This window comes from Lynx rufus, unplaced genomic scaffold, assembly GCF_022079265.1.
Source record: "Lynx rufus isolate CCGP_SWC_20201006 ecotype Redwood Valley unplaced genomic scaffold, mLynRuf1.p SCAF_2, whole genome shotgun sequence".
Taxonomy (NCBI): Eukaryota; Metazoa; Chordata; class Mammalia; order Carnivora; family Felidae; genus Lynx; species Lynx rufus.
In genome coordinates this window covers 165,277,517-165,298,978 of record NW_025814834.1, presented here as the reverse complement: position 1 = coordinate 165,298,978, position 21,462 = coordinate 165,277,517, and positions in this window count along the sequence as shown.

The following is a 21,462-nucleotide window of genomic DNA, read 5'->3' as shown; positions in this document are numbered from 1 at the left end:
TAGGTGGAATGTAGGAAGTAGGAAGAATTATAAGTCACAGGAGAGGGGGATTTCTGAACAGATGTAGGTATGTATATAGGTGAGTGTGTGTGTGTGTGTGTGTGTGTGTGTGTGTGTGTAATAAATTCTAGCAGTCAGGCAAAGGTTAGAACTGCTGAGGAAGAGCTATGTTGGAAATGTTATGCCCAGTAATAAGCAAAATGGTTAGTGGCCTAAGATCCTGGAATAGATATTCAAAGGGCAGTCATGAAATAAAGAGTTTCATTCCAGGACAATGGCAAATGATGCATAAAGTTAACTGAGATTTTTTTTAACCATTTGCATTCTACTTTTTTGCTACAACAAGCTTTCTCTGTTACAGTGTTCAGTTTCAGAAACCACTGAGTATCTCTATGACTCTATGCCTTAGATGCTCTACTGTTAAAATTTTGATCTGTTAAATCCCTATCCATACTTAAGCAATTTTTGTTTGAAATGACTCACACTTAAACAGCTTCCTTCCAAATCATTGGTGAGGCTACCTGGACTCCTTACATTGGAATGCAATCTTTAGGCTTTTAATTTTACTGCTTTTTACCATCTTTTAACTTTTACCTTCTGTTCATATCCTTTATCCATTTATGTAATGAGTTGTCTTTTACTTACTGATTTGTAGATTTTCTTTATAGGTACTGAATGCTAATCTTTTATTGTTACATGCATTGCAAATATCTTCTCCCACTGTGTGGTTTCTCTTTTAACTTTGTTTATAGGATCAATTTACCAATACTTTCATTTGTGGTTTGTTACTTTTTTTTCAACCTCCTTTAAGAAGCCCTTTTCCATTAGCACATAATTATAGTCTCCTACATTCTCTTTCAAAAGTTTTGAAGTTTTATTTATCATGTCTTTTTCTAATCAATCTGGAATTTAATTTTGCATATAGTGTAGGGTAGGATACCAATAATATTTTGTTTCGATATATAAGCCAATTGTTCTAGTACAATTTAGTTGTATTTCACCATTTCTCACTGATTTCTAATGCTATCTACATATTTACAAGGTCCCGTATATGCATGGATCTATTTTGCCTTCTGTATTTTGATTAACTCTTTTTCCTGACTCTTAAAGCCCTACATAATCAAATCATATAGACATCAAGTATATACCCTAAAGACAAAAAAGCACTAACCCCTCAGAATCAGATAATCTTAGAGCTTGAAAGTAACATATGTTTTAAATAACCTGATTATATATAATTTTATAGATTAAAAAACACACAAGTTCAGAAAAGTTAAATGAGTTGCCTAGGGTGATCCAACCAGTCCAGTGGTAAAGCCTGTTCTAGGAATATCTTTACTTCACATTTACTGCAGTATATTGTCCACAGAACCAGAGCTGAGCACCTATTAGATCGATTTACTGTTTAACTCAATGACAACATCAAATTAAATCAAATGGGGGAAATGTGACTCGTTAAGTGCCTACCATGTGTTGGACACTATGCTAATATTCCCCTAAAGCCAAAGAGTGACTGGTCTTTGAACTTTGACCCATGAATTCCAGTTTGTATACTATTTTCTTTGCCTCTGTACCATGACTGTTAATTATGAGAATATGTGTAGTACTCTTCTCATAAGAAGGTTCTATTTCAGCTTGATTCAGACATTGCTGTAGTGCAATTTTCTCCAACATGCAGAAGAGAGAGTTTTGTAAAACCCCTGAATTATATGTATATGTATATTACACAAGAACTATGAAGATAGAATTTCTCCTTAGAAATTAAAGCTAAAACTGTTACCTTCATCTCTTGCTTCCATTTACTTATTCCACAAACACATCTTAAGAACCCCTGATGGCTTTTATGACCATCATTAATAACATTCCTGTCTAATAGAGTTTTACATCTAGTTGTGGAATTGGGCTCATAAATAAACATTTATAATTCAATTTTAGTAACTGTTATTAAATCTATAAGAACAACAAGTTATAGAAAAGCAGAAAAAAAGATCAGAAATGATCACTCTGCCTGGTGGAGTCTAGAAAATCCTCATGAGTAGGAGTGTATAGCTGAACTAAAAGTACAGGAAGGGAAATAAGCATTTGTGCATAGATATAAATATTGATATAGAACATTATGACACAAAATTTTATTAAAGAATATTAAAATTTTGTGTTAGTTGGTGATGTGTTAACCCAAGATCTCACATTGTGATCAATATTGCTTAATATTTGTTAAACAGTTATTTTCCCTAACCACAGTAAAGGCCTAGGGAATACAGGTGCAGACAATATAGATTTGATTATTGCTTTCAGAGGTAGGGTATCCATGTAATTTGAGTACACACTGAGATTGCAAAGAAGTGCTATTAATAATTACAGTGTGGCAACAGATGTAAATCAGGGTTGCCCTGAACTAACTAGAATTTGTCACTATATATAAGGGAAAATATCAGTATGCAATGTGACTATACAATAGGGTTCCTAACCCTTTTTAAGGTGTCTTAGAAGGCTGTATAAATGAAATTTCTCCATAGAATCGGGGCTGGCTTTACTAGGTTGCAACCTGTGCAGTTGCCCAGGGTCCTATACCTAGAAGGGCTCCCCAATTGATTTAAGTTGTTCCTATTTGGAAATTATGAATATTTTTTAAACTAGGAGCTCCACATTTTCATTTTAACATGGGCCCCACAAATTATGTATATAATACTACTTAGAAAATACATAAACTGATTTAGTAGGAAGACAAGCAAAATGCCCGAGGTTCATGAACCATCATATAGTATGAGACTGGTTGAAGGACCTGGAAATACTTATCTGGATAAAAAATATCTTAAAGATGATTTAATAACTGCTTTAAAATAGTGAGAGACCTTATGGTTCAAAGGAGAAGTATAATTTTGCAGTTCAGTTCAAGAAGAGGGAAGAACAATTCTTGGAAGTTACAGGAAAACTGAAGAGAGGAAGAATTTTACTACCATGGAAGGTAAAGCATTATTCATTACATGTAAACTCCCCAGTATAGGGTATTACATCTGAGGCTTGGTGACCATCAAGTCATGATTGTTGAGAACAAATATTTCCATTTATTAAGAAAAGAATGAGATGACTACAACAGTCCAAAACAATCCTCATATTTCATATTTGTGAAATACATTGACACTTTCTTGTCAAAATGACTCAGAATTCTAGCAAGTGAAGAAGGGAACATGAAACATAATCTACTTTAAATTATGTATATATTTTTAAATACAGAAAATGAAGAGAAAGCATAGAAGATTGAAAATATGTTCACTTGAATTGTCTCATTAATAAGCGCACAAATCATGCTGACCTTACTTGTAGTTATGACTCCCAAGACATAGCTTTAAAGTTAGCAAATGATAATAATAGCTCTTTATTCAACAAGTGAAGTCTAATTTAGTTGTTTAAGCTCTGCAAAGAACTTATGAGTTAACATTTGTTATATGATTTTATAGATGAAGAAACTGAACCTCAAAGAGTTGACTTTTTTTTAATCACATAACTAACAAAATATTAGTTAATTGATTTGCTTCCTCATCAAGTAACTATTTTTCAAGTACCTAGTATGTTCAGGTACTGTGCTATGTGCTAAGAATGCAAATATGAGCAAGACAGAGTAGAGTTTATACTGTAACAAATTAGCCAGTATATAGTAATTTTTTTTTTTTGCTTTATTCCATTCAAAAGGAAACTCTCAGGCAAATTTTCTTTTTGTCAAGCAATTGTTACTTAGGGGTAATTCTGATTTGCATGGGCCATTTTTATTTAGCCTTTATTCAAGCCTAAATGAGCCTGGTACTGTTTATCAGGAAGTGAATAAGATATGTTCCTTGTCTTTTGAGAGGCATGAAAGAGACCTATGTAAACCACTTTCTACAAGTACAAAGCAGAATGAAATAAGTAAATAGATTTTGAAATATAAAATGGGAGAGCAGGAGAGGGAGAGTTAAATGTGACAAGGCTATCAGGAAAGGTTTCTTGGAGAAGGTGAATTGAGAACCATGACAAGTGGGTAAAAGTTCAAAATTACAAGAATTAAGTTCTGAAAGAGGAAATACTACAATGTATCAACCCACATACCCATAGCACTTAACACAGTAACTAGCAGTTACAGTAATATCCTGTTAATAAGCAATAAGTGCTTATTAAATTCATGAATATAAACATTAATTTACTGGTGTGTATTTAATATTGAACAAGGCAAAAGAGCAAAATCACACTGTTATGAATACCCATGGAACATTTGAGTAGTGAGCAGGCTGATAAGTATGAATGGTGAGTGATATGACAGAGTTTATGGACTGTGCTTATGGAAGAAAGAGGAAATGATACTTGAAAGACAAGTAGGAATCAAATTGTGAAAAGCCTTACTTTTTAGATGAAGTTTGAAGTGAACTCATAGCAAATGACAAGCTTGTAACTTTTAGCATCTAGCACCTATTACACTGTCTTAAACAATAGTACACTGTATAAGTTTGCTGCATGAATAAGTAAAAATGTGAAATAATAAATGATGAGAGAAAGAGTGACATTTGTCAATTTATTCAACAAATGTTTATTGAGCACTGTTCTGTTCTAAGAGCTGTGAGATAAGAACAAGGATTTTTGTCCTCATTTACCTCCTCAGCTAAATGTGGTATATACACATGTATCAGTGAACAATGACAGTGCCATGTGAGATGAGTACTGGAGGGAGAGAGAAAGCCATTTGGAACACATTAGGAAAATCTTCTAACCCTGCTTCTGTGGATTTTCAGATTTATTTTATTTTGGATTTTTCAGGAGAAAGTGGTTAGTAAAGGACAATTAACAGAAAAAAAAGTGACATCACGCAGGAATTGGGGAGAAGGAAGAACAAAGTGCACAGAGGTCTAGAAGGTAGAAAGGTTAACTAAAAATATTCAAAGAAGGCAGGAAGAGCTAAGGCTACAGAAGTAGAAAGAAAAGCAATGAAAGATAAAATTAGAAAACTGAGAAACTGAATGCCAGCATGACAGTGGGGGGACTACAGCAATAGCTCATAGGAGAGGCAACTAAGGCCATGGCAGTGACAATGGAAAAGGAGGATGTCTTTCTGATTTCCACATGCTCAGTGTTCAATAAATACTGAATGACAACAGGATTTGGGGACAGATTGCTTATGTGGGGTAAAGAAAGAGAAGAGCAAACTGACTCTGGGGTTTCTAATTTGTGTAATTAAATTGAGGTTGTCTATATAATTTGAGATTGGAAATATAGTTATTGCCAAGATTTCGAGGTTAAATTAGTAAATTTCATTTTGGACATAACTTGTTTAAGAAATCTGCCTGCCATCTTTTTGGCATTGCCTGTCAGAGTAGAAATAGATCTTGAGCTCAAACATCATGGTGTTAAAGGGCAGTCCTTGGGAGAATCTTCTCCATTACAACACCAGCTAGCATTTTTTCCTTTTCATGGAAAGCAAATGAAATTGACAAATGGTGACTATTTTCCATTTTTCTTAAGTAAAGAAATGGTCATTACATGCTTATCCTTTCCAAAAAGGTAGACTGCTTCTCTACATTAAGCAATTACACAACATCTAAAAATTTCCTACTTAAAGCCATTTTACTTAGAAATCATGTTTGTTTATCTTTTTGTGTTTATGCCTAAATAAATAATTTGTAGGAAAATATGTCCCTTTGAATATTGAATATAGCAAAACAAAATTATGCTTGAATGTTTCTTAATATCTGCAGAAGGAGGATAATAAAAGGATTTAGAACAACCCCTCCTTGATGAAAGAGTAGCCCATAGAAACTTGTCTTTAGACTCCAGGAAAGGATTTTTCTATATTCACTCCTTTTACTAAGCTAGCCCTGCCATGGCTTCTTATAACATTGACACATCTCACCTTTGACAAAGGCCTCAATGCAGTATTTCTTGGTATTTGTTTAATGGGGCATTGACGGAAAGTGAGAACATTTCACTGGATTTGGTCTATTGATGTCCTGAAATATTGTTCTGATTGCAGCCAGAGAAATCCAAGTATAGTTTAGCCCAGAGAGAGAGGCATCTTTTATTTTAAAGTCTATTTGAACATTCATAAAGACAGATAGAACATTTGAGTCAGAACATCATCCAGGAAAATATAATATTTGAGTCCATGGGAAAGAATAGAAGAAGAGAGACAAAGACAGAGAGGGATGAGAGAGACAGGGCAAGGGGGAAAGAAGGAAGGAGAAAGAAGAGAAGGGGAGGGGAGGAAAGGGAAGAAGGAAAAAGCTGAGATGAACAATCTAAACTGAATATTCTGAAAAACAAAATTATAGGAATGTAAAAGAGAAAAGTGAAAGAAGTTCAAGGGAAGTGATGGGGAATGGTAGAAAGGATGAACACAGAGGAGGGACCACCATGTGTGACCATTAGGAATTCTTTGGTAATTCTAGTGAACCACTTATATATACACTCTGATTTGGATGCAATGGAAAAGAAATACCTAAGTTTAGAGATAATATTTATGAGAGTATGATAAACATGTGACGAGATATGGATGTGTGTGAAATATTTTAGACTTTTAAGGGAAAATCCAACTTTTACATCACAGCATATTCCTCCTAGCTCCATTTCTGTACTTAGCCTCAATAGCTATGATAAGTTCTGGTGGGATGATAAAATTGTTAGCCTCCTGTAAAGAGTCTATTTCTTACTGAGCCCATCCCTCGGCACTTGGAGTAAAGAACAGAAATCAACCACACAAGGTTAGTGCATTTCAGTCATCCAGGTTAATTCTTTTAATACAGATATACTGGACAGATAGATGACACTTAATGTTCAATCATTTTTCAATTCCAGTTAGTTCTTAATCCTAATTATGCTTGACCTGATTTAAAGTGAACAGAAATTCATTTTCAACTAAGTAAACAGGAACCATAGAGCTTTTGTTATTTGTTAGAACAAGCCTTGTTAAATAGCAAGCATCTGCTCTCCATTCCAATTATTGTTTGTAGGTTTTAAGGGTCTAGGTTAAGTAGAGTTGTCAGATTTCACTTTGTTGGATAATGAAGTCAGAAAATGAATTAATAACAATAGCTCAAATCTGCCACATTTTGCAGTTTGCTAGTGCATCCATTAGCTCATTGGATTCTGATACTGTTGGGAGGAAGTATGTATGGCTCTTCATCTGTATAATGAGGATAGGACTGATATCTTCCTCATAAGGTTGTGGTGAGGACTAAATGAGTTAATAAATAAAGGGAGCTTAAAATTGTGCCAGGCACCTAGCAAATATTCAATTAAAGTTAGCTATTTTTGCTGATCCTATTGTTATGAATACTAAGTTGATTTTGCTGTGTAGAATGCATATCACACTGAAAGAAGAGGGAGAGAAAAAGAGATGATGAGAGAGGGAGGGAGGGCGGGGAGATAAATGAAAAGAAGAAGAAAGGATTAAAACCAGATATATAGTTGAGAGGATCTGAACCTTGCCTATTTGAAAAGGCTATTTGGGGTAGTGCCATGTCATTAAGTAAAGTAGATTTAAGCAGATACATTAAGCTGGTATTGATTAGCTTTGTAAATATCCATTCTCTTGCAGTCAGTAATGGGAAACTTTTTAGATCAGAAGGAATGTGAGAAGACAGGGCATGCCAGGGATTAAATTGAAGGATTAGGAACCACTGACCATTTGTATAACCCTGTGTGTTTGTAATTAATATATCAAGGCTAGAGCCACTTTCTCTATAATGTGGACCAAAATTACAGTTTCTTATATTTATCTTGTGATGAAGCTACTAAAGTCAAGTCAGAAAGGCGTTTGGAGTCTTTCACACCAGCTGAATATAATGAAGAGTTTCAACAGATTGTATTCTGTAGTTGTTTTCATTCATTTTTTTTCTTGTTGTTCTGTCTAGCCTGAGCTCAAGTCCTCATCATGCCTCATCTGAATGATTGCATAACTTCTCACTTTTCAGTTCTTCCTCCTTTCAATCTATGTGCCATGATAATACCAAACACAGATTGATCAAATTAATCTTACTGCCCAATGAATAATCAAGTCAATCATTATAAAATGGATTTCACAACATGAGACTGAAAACTTTATTAAGCCTTATTCATTATGTCCTTGTCTTTATAGGACATTATTCATTATATCCTTGTCTTTACAGGGGTTATCCAGGCTAATTTGCCATTGATGATACTCTACCATCATTTGTTGTGTAACCTTGGGAAAAATTGCTTCACCTCACTCAGACTCATTTTCCTGATTCTAGCGGTGATTGTCAATCAGGGGGGATGGTGCATCCCAGGGGACATTTGTCAATGTCTGGAGATATCTTTGATTTTCACACCTGGGGGGAGAAATGCTATTGGCATCTAGGGGGTAAAGGCCAGGGATCCTTTTAAGCATCCTACAATGCACAGGACAGCCCCTCACTATAAAGAATTATTCATTCTCAAATGTCAAAAATGTCAAGGTTGAGAAGCTCTGCATTATGGAGATCATAAACCTACTGACTCATGTGATTGTAACAGAAGTTAAGTGCCATGCAGTCCCTGGCATTTACAAACACTCAACAAATGTTCATTTTTATTGCCTGTCCAGTCTTATATCTTGCTTTTCCTGATTCTTACTTTTTATTTGTTTAACAGAACCTTCTTTATGTGCTTCCTATGTGCCAAAAATATTAATCCTCAAACTAGCCCTGTAAGATAAGTTCATGCCCATTTTACAGATGAGGAAAGTGAGGCAAAGAAAGGTTGAATATCTTGGGTAAAGTGACATAGCTTGTAAGTTACAAATGTAACATCTGAACATTGGCAATCTGACTCTACAATCTGTCTTCTCACTACTGTTTTGGGCTGTTTTCCTATACCCTACTATCCTACATACCAGTTATTTCAGACTTCTGTTTAGTTTTAATGATATTCTAAGCATTTCCATACCCACTGAACAAGAAATGCTAAGCTTTTTAAAAAGACAGAAACACATTGTTGTTTCTCTTAGAATCCCCTGTACGTAGCACAGTGCTTCGCATGAAGTAGATGGTATGTGAATAAATGAGCCAATCTATCGGCTAGAGTTACCTGGTGTAGTTTTCTTTCTAGTCACCAGTACAGGATCAGGAGGCCAGTCCTTGGCCCTAGCCCAGAATAAAGTCCACTGATATATACCAGGGGCTTTCTTTGTCCTTCATCATGGCTTCCATAGCCTGAGTTCTAACTACCCTAACTAATCAAAACTGACCCTAAGTGATTTCATGGGTCCTGATCTTCCCAGAGGCTCCATGCAGCTTGATGAAAATGATTTTGCAAAAATAGATGCCTTTGGATGTCCATCATTTGGCAATGAGGAAGGCACTAACAGGAGCATATTTTGTTTCTTCAGCATCAAGGAAATAAGCATTTATATTATCTTTTAAGTAAATAGGTAAGCATTTTTGAAGCCTTTCCATCTATTATTTTTTGTGACACAACCCTAACACATTAAATAAATTTATCTTTTTCCTTACATGTATGATGTTCTAATATAGCATTGTTCTTAAGGCCCAGAAGTTGGATTTAGAAGCCTCAAGTTTAAGCCCTAGCTTTGCTAATTCCAAACTGTGTGACTGTGGCCATCCCAATTAACCTCTCTTTGTTTCTTCAGTCTGAAAGAAAGGACTTTAATGCATAAACACGTGCGCGCGCACACACACACACACACACACACACCATTCATGACTATTTCAAGGATCAAATAAGATAAAGTATGAAAGCACCTAGGAAAGTTTAAAAAAAAAACTATGTGAATTTAGTTAATGTTAGGAAGTCATGATCGCTTTTGTGAATCCTCAGAAAAACATCAGTTAAAAGAATGATTCAGGAGTGGTACCATAAAACACATCTATAGTAGCTTTAAAAATGGACCAAAACAAAAACTAGGCAGGACAAATGATAACTGATAGAATGCTAAAAGTCTCCTATTTGAGAGCACAGCTTTCACTTAATCTTTCATCTTTATTTGGTTGATGGAGCCCTCATTTTAGGAGTAACTCATCAATATGTTCAGCCCTGTATTCTGCTTCCAAGTTGCCTGCACTTCTACCTTCATGATGGGCAGTGGGCATCATGTATAAAGGAAACTCCACCAACAATTCTGCCTGCATGCAGAATCTTGTCCTCAACCACGCTTCGCCTCTCAACCTATGATGTTCCTGAGTGCAGACTTAGGTTTTGTAACATATTTTCTTGTTGTCTTTGCATACTTATAGCCTGCTGTGAACAAATACTTTCCTTAACCAAACTGTTGTCAGGCTCATCTGAGTCCTTTATGACTTGGCCCTGCCCTTGGGACTTGTCCACAAGAGCAAGAATCCTGCTAAGTCAGTTTATCAAGAATGCCCCACCCTTTATATCTGATCATCTGCAATATATTTTTACATTCCTCATTTTCCACTATCCCTGAGGTGTTATCTGATCCCCCTGGTCTGCCTTCAGCTGTAATTCTGCCCAACCTGTTTTAACCAGGATCCCCTCCTTATTTCTGAAATTCTTTTTTAGTAATTTTCCATCTACTGACCCCTACCTTTCCCCTTGGCTATAAATTCCCATTTTTCCTTGTATTCAGAGTTGAAGCCAGTCTCTTTCCTCTACTGCAAAATCCCATTGCAGTAGTCTCTTGAATGGTCTCCACTACTGTCTTTAACAAGTGCAGAATAATTTGTTAACACTCTTTGAATTTGATTCCCTGAAACGTAATTCTTTTTCACAGTCATGGTTATGCTGCCTCATGCCACCCTTAAAGAAATGCTCACATCTAGCTAGGTTCAGCTCAACTCTGAGATCATATAGGCTTATGCCAGTCACCAGACCGGGCACCACACATTGCAGTCTTCCTAAAATTGTAATTGTAAGTATACATGCTTCATTATTGACAGTAAGAGACAGTTAAATGCCCAGCTTTGTCCTACCTGTGGTGTTCTGTGTGTATGTATTCTCATTTAGGAAAAGTCATGTACCCATATGAGAACCTGAAGGTCATACAATAAAATTCACTTACTGAGAAATCCTGCATGACTCTTGTTTCTACCCAAGAAGGGTTTTAAAATAAAACAAGAACCAGTTGAAGCCAAAGCAGCACATTTGGCAGATGCTTCTCAAATACAGTGTTTTCAATCTGCACAGCTTTTAGGTGTAACTCAGTCCTCATTCTCAACACTCTAGGTATAGGTGTTGTAAAGTAAAGCAGTCAAGCTAATCAGATGGAGCCATTAGGACCCCCGACGGGCAGGATCACAAATGAGATGATTTTACCTCTGAAGCCTTCTTAGCTAATTGACTTGTACCTTTAAAAGTCATCCTAATTCAAATTCAGTTCCTGAGTTCTCATTCCTTAAGTTCTTCTAATTTGTAGCAAAATGAGCCAAGAGAGGTTTCATCAAAGGTCAATTTTCAGACTCAAAGTGGGTGAGCAATATCAAAGAGACCTATATAGACATAGAATAAGGCTTTACTACTCCCAACTAATCAAAGAAAGGACAGTGAAAGTTTGAATTTTAGGCAATTTTAAAATAAATTAAAATAAATATATTCTGAAGAGTACAGTAATTTTAACTTTGTGTTGTTGGTTTATTGTGCAATGAAGATTCCCGTTCATGTAAACAAATGAGATTGATTTATATACAGGAGCAGCAACCTGCATTCCGTCTTTGTAGACTGCCCTTTTAGTAGATTACAAATTTCTCCTTTTAATCATGTTAACTGAATACAATTTAAGGGAAACTGTGTAGCTAGAAATAAAAGAAAATCTCAGCATTTCAAATTTGACAAATGCACAAATTCAGTTTTCTTGTATCATCTTACATAATATAGCACAAAGAGGATTGGACCAGAAGTTAGAAGACCTGAGTTCTCAGCTCCAAACATTATTTCCAAGTCAATTGTTTCATTAATTTATTCATTCATCAGTCATTTATCTGGTGTTAACTCTGTGCTGTGCCCTGATTCAAACATTAGAGATATGTGGTGACCAAAGAGCACATAACATTATGGATCTTAGCTGTAGTTGGAAGAGACAAGACAATCAAAACAGCAAACATATGTATATAGAATTTCACCTAGTGATTACTTACATTTTTTAAAAAAATAGAGTATAAAGGGATAGAATGTGAGGTGTGAGGGTACAGGAAACGAGACCTCAACTTAATACAGGGTGATTAGGAAAACTCTCTAAGTAGATATTTGAGCTAAGCCTTGAATGTGAAGAAAATCCTATCAGCCTGTCTCATCTGAAAAATGAAGATAATGATAGTACACATTCCATAGGGTTGTTTAAAGTACTAATGTCTTGCATAGAAAATACTTACCAGTTGAGTAATGGCACATTGTAAATACTCAGTAATAATGGTTTACTAATGTTATTGTTAGGCATTGCAATGATGGTAAGTTTGAATACGTTTAAAAGAATACAGATAGTAAATGTTCTCTAGAGAGGATGGAGTCAGGTGGCATCACTGTTGAAAATGCATAATTATGAAAGTAGGTAGAATGATTACAAAATAGTAAGGAAAAAACTATTAGAAATCAAAAGTTGTATCATCACCTAACACAGTTCTATTACCTCTCATTATCATATTAAGTTGAAAATAATGCTGCTGGGTGCCTGGGTGGCTCAGCTGGTTAAGTGTCTGACTTTGGCCTAGGTCATGATCTCACAGTTACTGAGTTTGAGCCCTGTGTCACCGTGTTCGAACACCAAGTTCGAGCCCCGTATGACAGCTCAGGGCCTGAAGTGTGCTTCAGATTCTGTGTTTCTCTCTTTCTCTGTCCATCCCCTGCCTGTTCATTCTCTCTCTCTCACAAAATAAACATTAAAATTTTTTTTAAAGAAAATAATTCTCCTTATTTATATAACATCTTTTATGTGAGCACCTTAGTGTGCTTCGATCATATCTAGGGAGAAAAAACTCCTAATCTCTGTTGATGTTTGATCAAAATAGGCTTGGGCAGTTACAATGCTACAAGGTGGAATCAGAATTACAGGTGAACCAGAGTCTTGTATTTTATACAGAACATGATTTTCTACCCTTTTAGAACTCTAACAGTAGCAAGATGAAGAATGTGCATTTATTTGAGAGTCACAGATCCCTTAGTAACCATCATTCTTTGTCATGCACTAGCCATATAACTTTTGAAAGGATACTTAACATCTTGAAGGCTTAGTTTTCCTAACGGTAAAAGGAAAACAGTAATTCCTAATCACAGGCTACTTTTCATGTTTAAGTGATAAAACACATACAAAATCAACTAGCACAATATTGGTGATAGTATTGCAGGATTTTTACCTCAATACCTGGGGTTTGTTGTCTCACCACTTCGAAGAAGGAAGAGGTGGGCACAAAATGAGTAGCAGGCAAAAGTATTAGAGTATATTAGAAAGTAAGTGTAAGATTAGAAAGTAAGAATAGCAGGAAACCTCGCTTTACAGAGAGGGGATATTTGAAAGTGAATGCCCATGACTATAGGACAATGGTCCTTGTTTTATAAGATTCTGGTCACCACCACCCTCCCTTCCCTTCCCCCTTGTTTCTTCTCAGGTTTTACCCTTAATTACTGGATAAGTACAGGTGCTGGGTTGTCCATTCCTGACTGGTTCGATTCCATTGTATGAGGGGTGGTATATGGCCATACCATTCCTTGTGGGTCATACATTTTATGGTCTACTAAGTCAGGTCTTTTGTCAAATTCCTGAGGGAAACCTGAGGGGGAGTAGGTGGTGTCTGTTACATTCTTAAGAGGAACCTTACGCCTGAGGCAGTTTGCTGTGGTCAGACACTCCCAGCATTGTTCCAAAATATGTGTTTTCCCTACCCTGGGACCTTAGGTCATACCCTTTCCCTCTCTGCCTATTTTATCCTATCTTTTTCCTATCATAATAGAATGGTAAATGGAAGAGATATGGGCCCTCTCTTGTGAAATGTAACCTAGTGGGAAAAAAAGGCACACATAAATATGATCATAATTGGGCAAAATACCATGAGAAATAAAATAGCATAAAAACGATGAAATAGTAATGAAAATATTATGAAGAATGCCAACAACTATTTTTTTGTAGCATTGCCTGTTTTTGAAAGAGGACAGAAGCCATGCTTCCTTTAGTTACTTGGTGGAGGGTGTAACAAAACAAAAATGTCATACTTAAAATATTGATTTGATAAAGGTGATCAATTATTGCAGTTTCATAGTATAAACAGGTAAGGAAAATATAGCTATAGGAAAATAAAAAGATTACTAAGACAGAGTGTCTGCTCCATGCTTCAATGAGTCTAGTGGGAGACGAAAAGAAAGAAATACCCTTGGCCAAAGAACAGTACTCCTCTATCTGAAAAGATCACCCTCTTACACCGCTTCTAGAGGAAAGAAGAGAAAACAATGCAAGGCAGAAAGAGAAAACCTGCCTTTTGAGCAGATCAGCCCAGGAGGCTTTGTCAACCAAAGAGGTTATTATTTTGTTAGAACCACACCCTATGCAGTGGCCACAGGAACAAGGCAGAATGCCACAAGTGAATCAAGGAGGCACAAGTACATTGCCTTTGCCTCAAAAGATGAAAAAAAGAAATGCATGCTGACCCATGAATTCGAGGAGTCCAGGTTGCAGAATTTCATATCCATTGCAGAAAATTTGTGAAGTACTCCCAATTTGCTTGACAAGTATAGACACAACTGACTGAACTTACATAATTACCAAGTAAGTCTTAGGAGGGATGTTTTCTATTGTTAATTACTTCTCTTTGTTATTTTTCCCTTAGATATCCACCCACTTAAAGAATAAAGGTCCTGGGCCACCCAAACCAAAAGATAGAAGGTCCTTTTCTTATCTATAAGAAAGATACAAAGGTTTTGCTTACATTGCTTCAAAAAGTGCATAACAAAGAGTAAAAGAGACCACAAGACCCCAGAAATCATACATTTTTCTTATACATGATGGGGCTTATAGATCATTATTGAATAATTGACCCTATTTCATAAGACTAATTGTCCAAAGGGTATATTTATATACTTTCTGGTAGCCTGTTTATTACACTGCCATTGCAATTGTGAAAACCTAAAAGAAGTGGCAGCTAGGAATGGGAATTTTTCTGTGTGTATGTGTGTGTGTGTCTGTGTGTGTGTGTGTGTGTGTGTGTGTGTCTGTTTAATATTTTTTAATGTTTGATTTTTGGGAGACAGACAGACAGAGAGACAGAGACACAGAGGGTGAGTGGGGGAGGGACAGAGAGAGAGGGAGACAGAATCCAAAGCAGGCTACAGGCTCTGAGCTGTCAGCACAGAGTCTGTCTTGGGGCTCAAACTCACTAATTGCAAGATCATGGCCTAAGCCAAAGTCAGACACTTAACTGACTTGAGCCACCCAGGCGCCTGTGTGTGTGTGTGTGTGTGTGTGTGTGTGTGTATGTGTGTTCTAACACTACAGTTTTCACACATACACATAAATTGCATTTTCTCCAAGCAAATTTACTAGTTTCTGCCACTTGAATGACTATTCTTGTTTCCTCAGAAAACTCAAGCTACCTGTCTTACTGGAAGGAGGCAATTGTTTTCTTGAAACATAATACAAAAAAAAATTGGCAAAGAGCAACCCCAAGAAAAAAATATAATGAATATGAAAAATGCTTCATTAACTTTCTATTCTTATCCTCATGATAGAAAGCTATGTATAAAAAAAAAAAAACTTTTCCATCTTTTTTTTTTAATAAGTAGTCAAGCAGGTACCTGAAACAGAAATCTTGAGATTCTTTTGAATGTTGATTCCATTCAAAGAATATCCACTGATGTGTTTTCTGTATTTTTGAGGATGCATCAGATTGAAAGAAGTGGAGCGACTTTGTCAAAATCATACAATAAGTCAAAGGTAGAGAAATCAGGTAATATAACTACCAGCAGTGTGCCCTGTTCTCCTGAACACCTTGAATGCACAATTATTGAACCCTTCCCAGACATCTCAATGGAAGAGAAGAGTCATTGAAGCTGGTAATAACAATAACAACATTTTTTTAAAGACTAAAGAAAAGTTTTCAGTCTCAGAAAATTGCTTTGTGAATCTTAAAGGTACATAAACGTAAGATACATAAATATCTTAAAGAAAACAAGACAGGTGAGCTAGCATTAGTGGTATCTGTCACTCTACATCCAATTCATAGGGCAGAGGAGACAGGCCTCCTGTTCTTGGCATCTTTTGGTTCCCTACACTTCCTTTGGCAGAGGAATGCTATCGGCCTTCATCTCTGGATATCATGAGTAGTGAAGTCAAATACATTTTGGCAATTGTGGCTGACTATCCCAGAACCTTAATGATACCTAGAGAATCTAGCAGAAGTTTTTGAAATAAATATTTAGGCTTTTAAATTATAGATTTCAAAGGCTATAAAATTATAACAATAATATCAAAAGAATCAGCCTCTCTTTAGATCACAGAATGGTGGGATTTGAACACAGAATATATCAATGGAGCAACAGTCTCTGGTTTGGCATAATTTACATGAAGTAAGTGTAAGCAACCCATGTTTATATCCAGTTAAAAAAATGTAGGTAGCATATTAATTACTGTAATAACCTAATAACTTTTTTAAAAAAGGAAAGATGATGTCTACGAAGTTTTGTGTGTTTTTTGTTGTTTTCATTTTCTAGTCCTTTGTTATTGGGAAGATTTTCCTTTTAAAACACACAAAGTAGGGGCGCCTGGGTGGCTTGGTTGGTTAAGCGTCCGACTTCGGCTCAGGTCATGATCTCACGGTCTGTGAGTTCGAGCCCCGCGTCGAGCTCTGTGTTGACAGCTCAGAGCCTGGAGCCTGTTTCAGATTCTGTGTCTCCCTCTCTCTCTACTCCTCCCCTGTTCATGCTCTGTCTCTCTCTGTCTCAAAAATAAATAAACGTTAAAAAAAATTTAAAAAAAACACACAAAGTAATGTTTCCAAAAAGCTGCATTTGGAAATATGAAACATCTTGATGTATAGGCAGTGTAGTATAGTGGTTAAATGTTAGGCTTTGTAGACAAGTCAGCCTGATTTGTACTCTAAGCTGCATGAATGCTAACTCCATATTATGTCACACTCACTTATTTTCTGTGTTAGATATAGCTTATTTGATTGACATTCCATATCTATTCCCATCTCTTCTGGGATGCCTTCCTTTGCCCTTGATGATGGCAGGATGAAAACTACATTTCCCATATTCCCTTGTGGCAGGATCTAGTGACAAATGACAAATTAGCATCACCCATTAGATTGCACTCAGAAGTTTTAAAAGGTAGAGTGATCATGTAGACCTTATTTTCATTGTACTTTTTTTTTCTGTTTAAAAATATAGAAATGAGGGCTTTTTCTGCAACAGTGCACTAGTGTCTAGCTTTGTAAGTTTAAAAAAGAGATCATGATGGCTTCAGAAGCTCCCTGGTCCTTTCTTCCACTTGCAGCTGTAGCTATATGTTCTTATAATCAATAGCTCAGCAGAGACCTCCTGACCCCCCACCTTTCCCCTGGGAGGTCAGACCTGTCCTGTTATGTTTGTTAAACATTGTTCCCAGATGCCTCCACTCAAAGCCCAATCCTCCCACTTTTCAGTGAATTTTATAAGCACCTAAATCCATGTTTTAAATCCATTTCTACTTAAACTCCCTTACCTTAGCTCCCTCATCCATAAATTGGCGCAAATTTGGTGTTTACTTAATAAGGATGTCACGACAATAAGGTAAGATGACTTAAATAAACATTTAACCCAATTCTAGACATACTATAAGCATCCACTGTATATTAGATATTATTTTTTAAATATCTGTTTAATGCTGTTCTGCCCACTAATGCACTCTCTCAAAACCTTGGACATTCATTCAATAATGGTAATAGGAACAATTGAGAAAGAAATTGAATAGGAACACTTGAGATAAAACATTTGTAGGATCTCCTGATCAAATTAAGTAGAAGGCTATACAACAGCCACATTCCATAAAGAGAGATATGGATGGGATAATTATTTAGAAAAAGAGGCTCCAAGAAAAAGAAGAAATGTGTTCCTGTCCACTAAAGAAAACATTAAAAAGATGATATAAGAACAGGGAGCAACTGAAAGGGAATGGAGCAAAGGGATCTTTTAAGCCAACACTATTACGGTAAAACAATTAACTGTGGAAATTTAATAAGAATGCTCCTGTGCTGGTGCTACAAACCAAAATGTAAAAGGTTTGATACTAGACAGCCGAATGTCTTAGGGTAAGGCATTTATTCTTCTGCCTTTAGTACCTGAAAAAAAATGCCTGCTTCCTTGTTTACTGCCCCTTGACCTAGAATTATCTTAGTGGTATTTAATTCCTGACCTGAGGAAAATACATGAGGGGGTTAATTTTAAGAACCAGCAGAAATAAGGAATATGAGAGTATTTATAGCATAGTTCTTAATCACATTCACTATCTTTTGGATGTGCTTTAAATTAAGCAATTGCTCTCCCACCTTTGTCAGGTTCAGTCAATCAATCCTGCCTGTAAGTTTAAGCAGTATCTCTCTTATGCAAATTGGAGGTCAAATCATCAGAGATAAAATTAGAAGAGGCTCTACAAAGAGACTTTAATGGGAGCTATTGATCTGCTCATTACTTGGCCTTCAGTTTTTAGACATCATTAGCAGGAAAGGACTTAACTGAAAAGCCTCATTAGTATAGGCAAGGTGCACTGGCAGGAGAAATGTGTGAAGGTAAAGTCAGAACTCTTTAGACATGTATGAAGTATTCCCTGGTCTCCTGAAAGAGCAAAGGAAATGCCTTCCTAAAAACAGCTTTCCTTTTGCATCCTGCTTCCACCAGCAAAGATGTTATAATTTCAGATGTAGACAGAACTCCAAAAAGGAAGCTATCTCTTCCTGTTCACCCCTTCAAACCATAGAAATTACAAAATGAATATATGGAATTTATGACCTAATCAGAAGTAGAGCCCACATTTCCTGATGCCCCACTCAAGTAAGTTTTATACCATATCACTTTCTCTCCATTTACATAATTTATGCCCTGAAGTGATTTATTTCTTAATGAGGTATCTAGTAAGGCTGAGTATACACTGTAAATGTTTTATTCTTACCATTACATTTCATTATATACTAGGTAGGTCTAGTTTCAAAGAGATTCACAAATCTTCATATAAATGTCATTCTCAACATTTCACTTTATTGCACACAGACTAGATCAAGTTTTAGACAAATTCATACATCTTCATCTGAATATGACAGTCACCATGAAGACTAGGATTTGAAAAATATAATTTACAAGTTCAAATGAGAGGCCTTGATTTCACTCAGCTCATAGACATATTTGTAGGCTCTGAGGAGAAAAAAATTCTCATGAAACAAAACCATGAGGAAGGTAGAAAGATGGAGAGTACTATGTTTTTTATCCAGTCAAAAAATGACTTCATTTTTAGAGATAATCAGTAAGAATTTCAATGTGATGGAGAACATACATAACTTGCATATAACAAACTCATTAGGAAAGATCCTCAAGAAAGTTTGGCTCTTCTGATCTTGTCATAAATCTATTGATCATCAAATCATTTCTCCTCTCAAGGATTTAGTATTCCTTGTCAGTGAAATGAAATGATGGCTCTTTTTTTCTTTTTTTTTTCTTTTTAATGTTAAATTATTTTTGAGAGAGAGAGAGACAGAGTACAAGTGGGGGAGGGGCAGAGAAAGAGAGAGGAAGACACAGAATCTGAAGTAGGCTCCAGGCTCTGAGCTATCAGCACAGAGCCCGATGTGGGTCTTGAACTCACAAACCTGAGATCATGACCTGAGCGGAAATTGGACACTTAACCTACTGAGCCACCCAGTCCCAGCTCTTGTTTTCAAACTGTTCTACAGAGCTCCATACCTCTGATTAAAGGTCTATAAGTACAAGAGGGAAGCCACATGGGTGGGACTTCAAGAAAAGACATTTTGTTTCTTTCATGGGTTTCACTGATGGTTTTATTGATTTTATTTAAAGATAAGTGTTCACTACCAAAAAAAAAAAAAACATGAAAAAAGGTAAGCCTTGATATTGGTAATTTGAGCTCATTTCTAGCTTTGAAATTCCAAGATTTCAAATGGCTGACTTGTCAGATCTCACTTTTAGTAATTGGACCAAGACAAGGTAGAGTAGGAAAATAATTTTTCCTCTACCTTTATAACTTCTCAGCTGGGATCCTCTTAAGAAAAGAGATTAACAAGAGAAAAACATATAAATTTGTATAAGTTTTATGAAGCACAAGAAACTTCATAAAGAAATGAAGGCCTTCATAAGGAAATGATTAAATTTGAGTGTTTTTATGCTAGATTTGGTTAAAAGTGGAAAGTTGTGGAAAGACGTGATAGGACAAAGGTGAGCTAAGTGTAGTAAACTGGGGGAAACATAGCAAAGTCTGTTCAGATGTCTTTGTCCCTTCATCTTCAAAGATAAGATTGTTCCTTTTTTCTTGATATAGGGAGAACAACCTCTCACGTGAGGGTTTTATGATCTGCTTTCTATGGGGGCATCTGGGTGGCTCAGTTGGTTAGGCATCTGGCTTTGGCTCAGGTCATGATCTCATGGTTTGTGAGTTTGAGCCCCACATCGGGCTCTGTGCTGATGGCTCAGAGCCAGGAGTCTGCTTTGGATTCTGTGTCTCCCTCTCTCTCTGCCCACCCCCCACCTGCCCACCCCCCCCCCATACACGCACCCACTTATGCTCTGTCTTTCTCTGAAAAATAAACATTTAAAAAAAAATTTTTAGGCCTTTTCTGTTCATTAAATTTCTCAAACTCCTCCAAGTTGAAATACATAGTATGCCAAGGTACCATCTTTTGGGGTAGCATATCCTGAACCCCATCAACATGTCAGGGGAATTTTCCTTAGAAGTAGAAATAAAGGAATGTCACCAATGGAAACTGTTAGAAAAGGTACACATTTTTTCCTCTGAGAAAATTTCTTCATTGGGTCTTAGATTGTGCCTCTGGTAAATTGAGTTCGCTCCAGTGTGGGTATAAATCCTGTTAGAGTTAGCAAACAACAGACACGGAAAAGCCCTCAGTAAGCAATTATATTTATTTAGTCAACAAATATTTCCTGAAGTCTTATCAGGAATTCTTACAATTCTAGGCCTCAGGAATAAAGAGATATATAGTCATGTTCACTCTCCTCTTGGGACTTACGGTATCATGGGAGAGTTGGGCATTAAACAGATCTATACCCAGTACTTATTTTTACTCTCTTCGTAAACATTTTATTGTGGAAGAATTTCAGATTTATGTAAAAGAAGAAGAGAGAATACAGAGAGTTCCTATACTCTCTTTACCCAGTTCTCCCTAGCCAACATCTTTTATAACCATGGTACATTTCTCAAGAGAAAGAAATTAACATTGGTAAATATTATTGACTAAGATAGAGACTTTATTTGGATTTTACCAGCTCTTCCACTAATGTCCTTTCTCTGTTCCCAAATCCAATCTAGGATGCCACATTGCATTT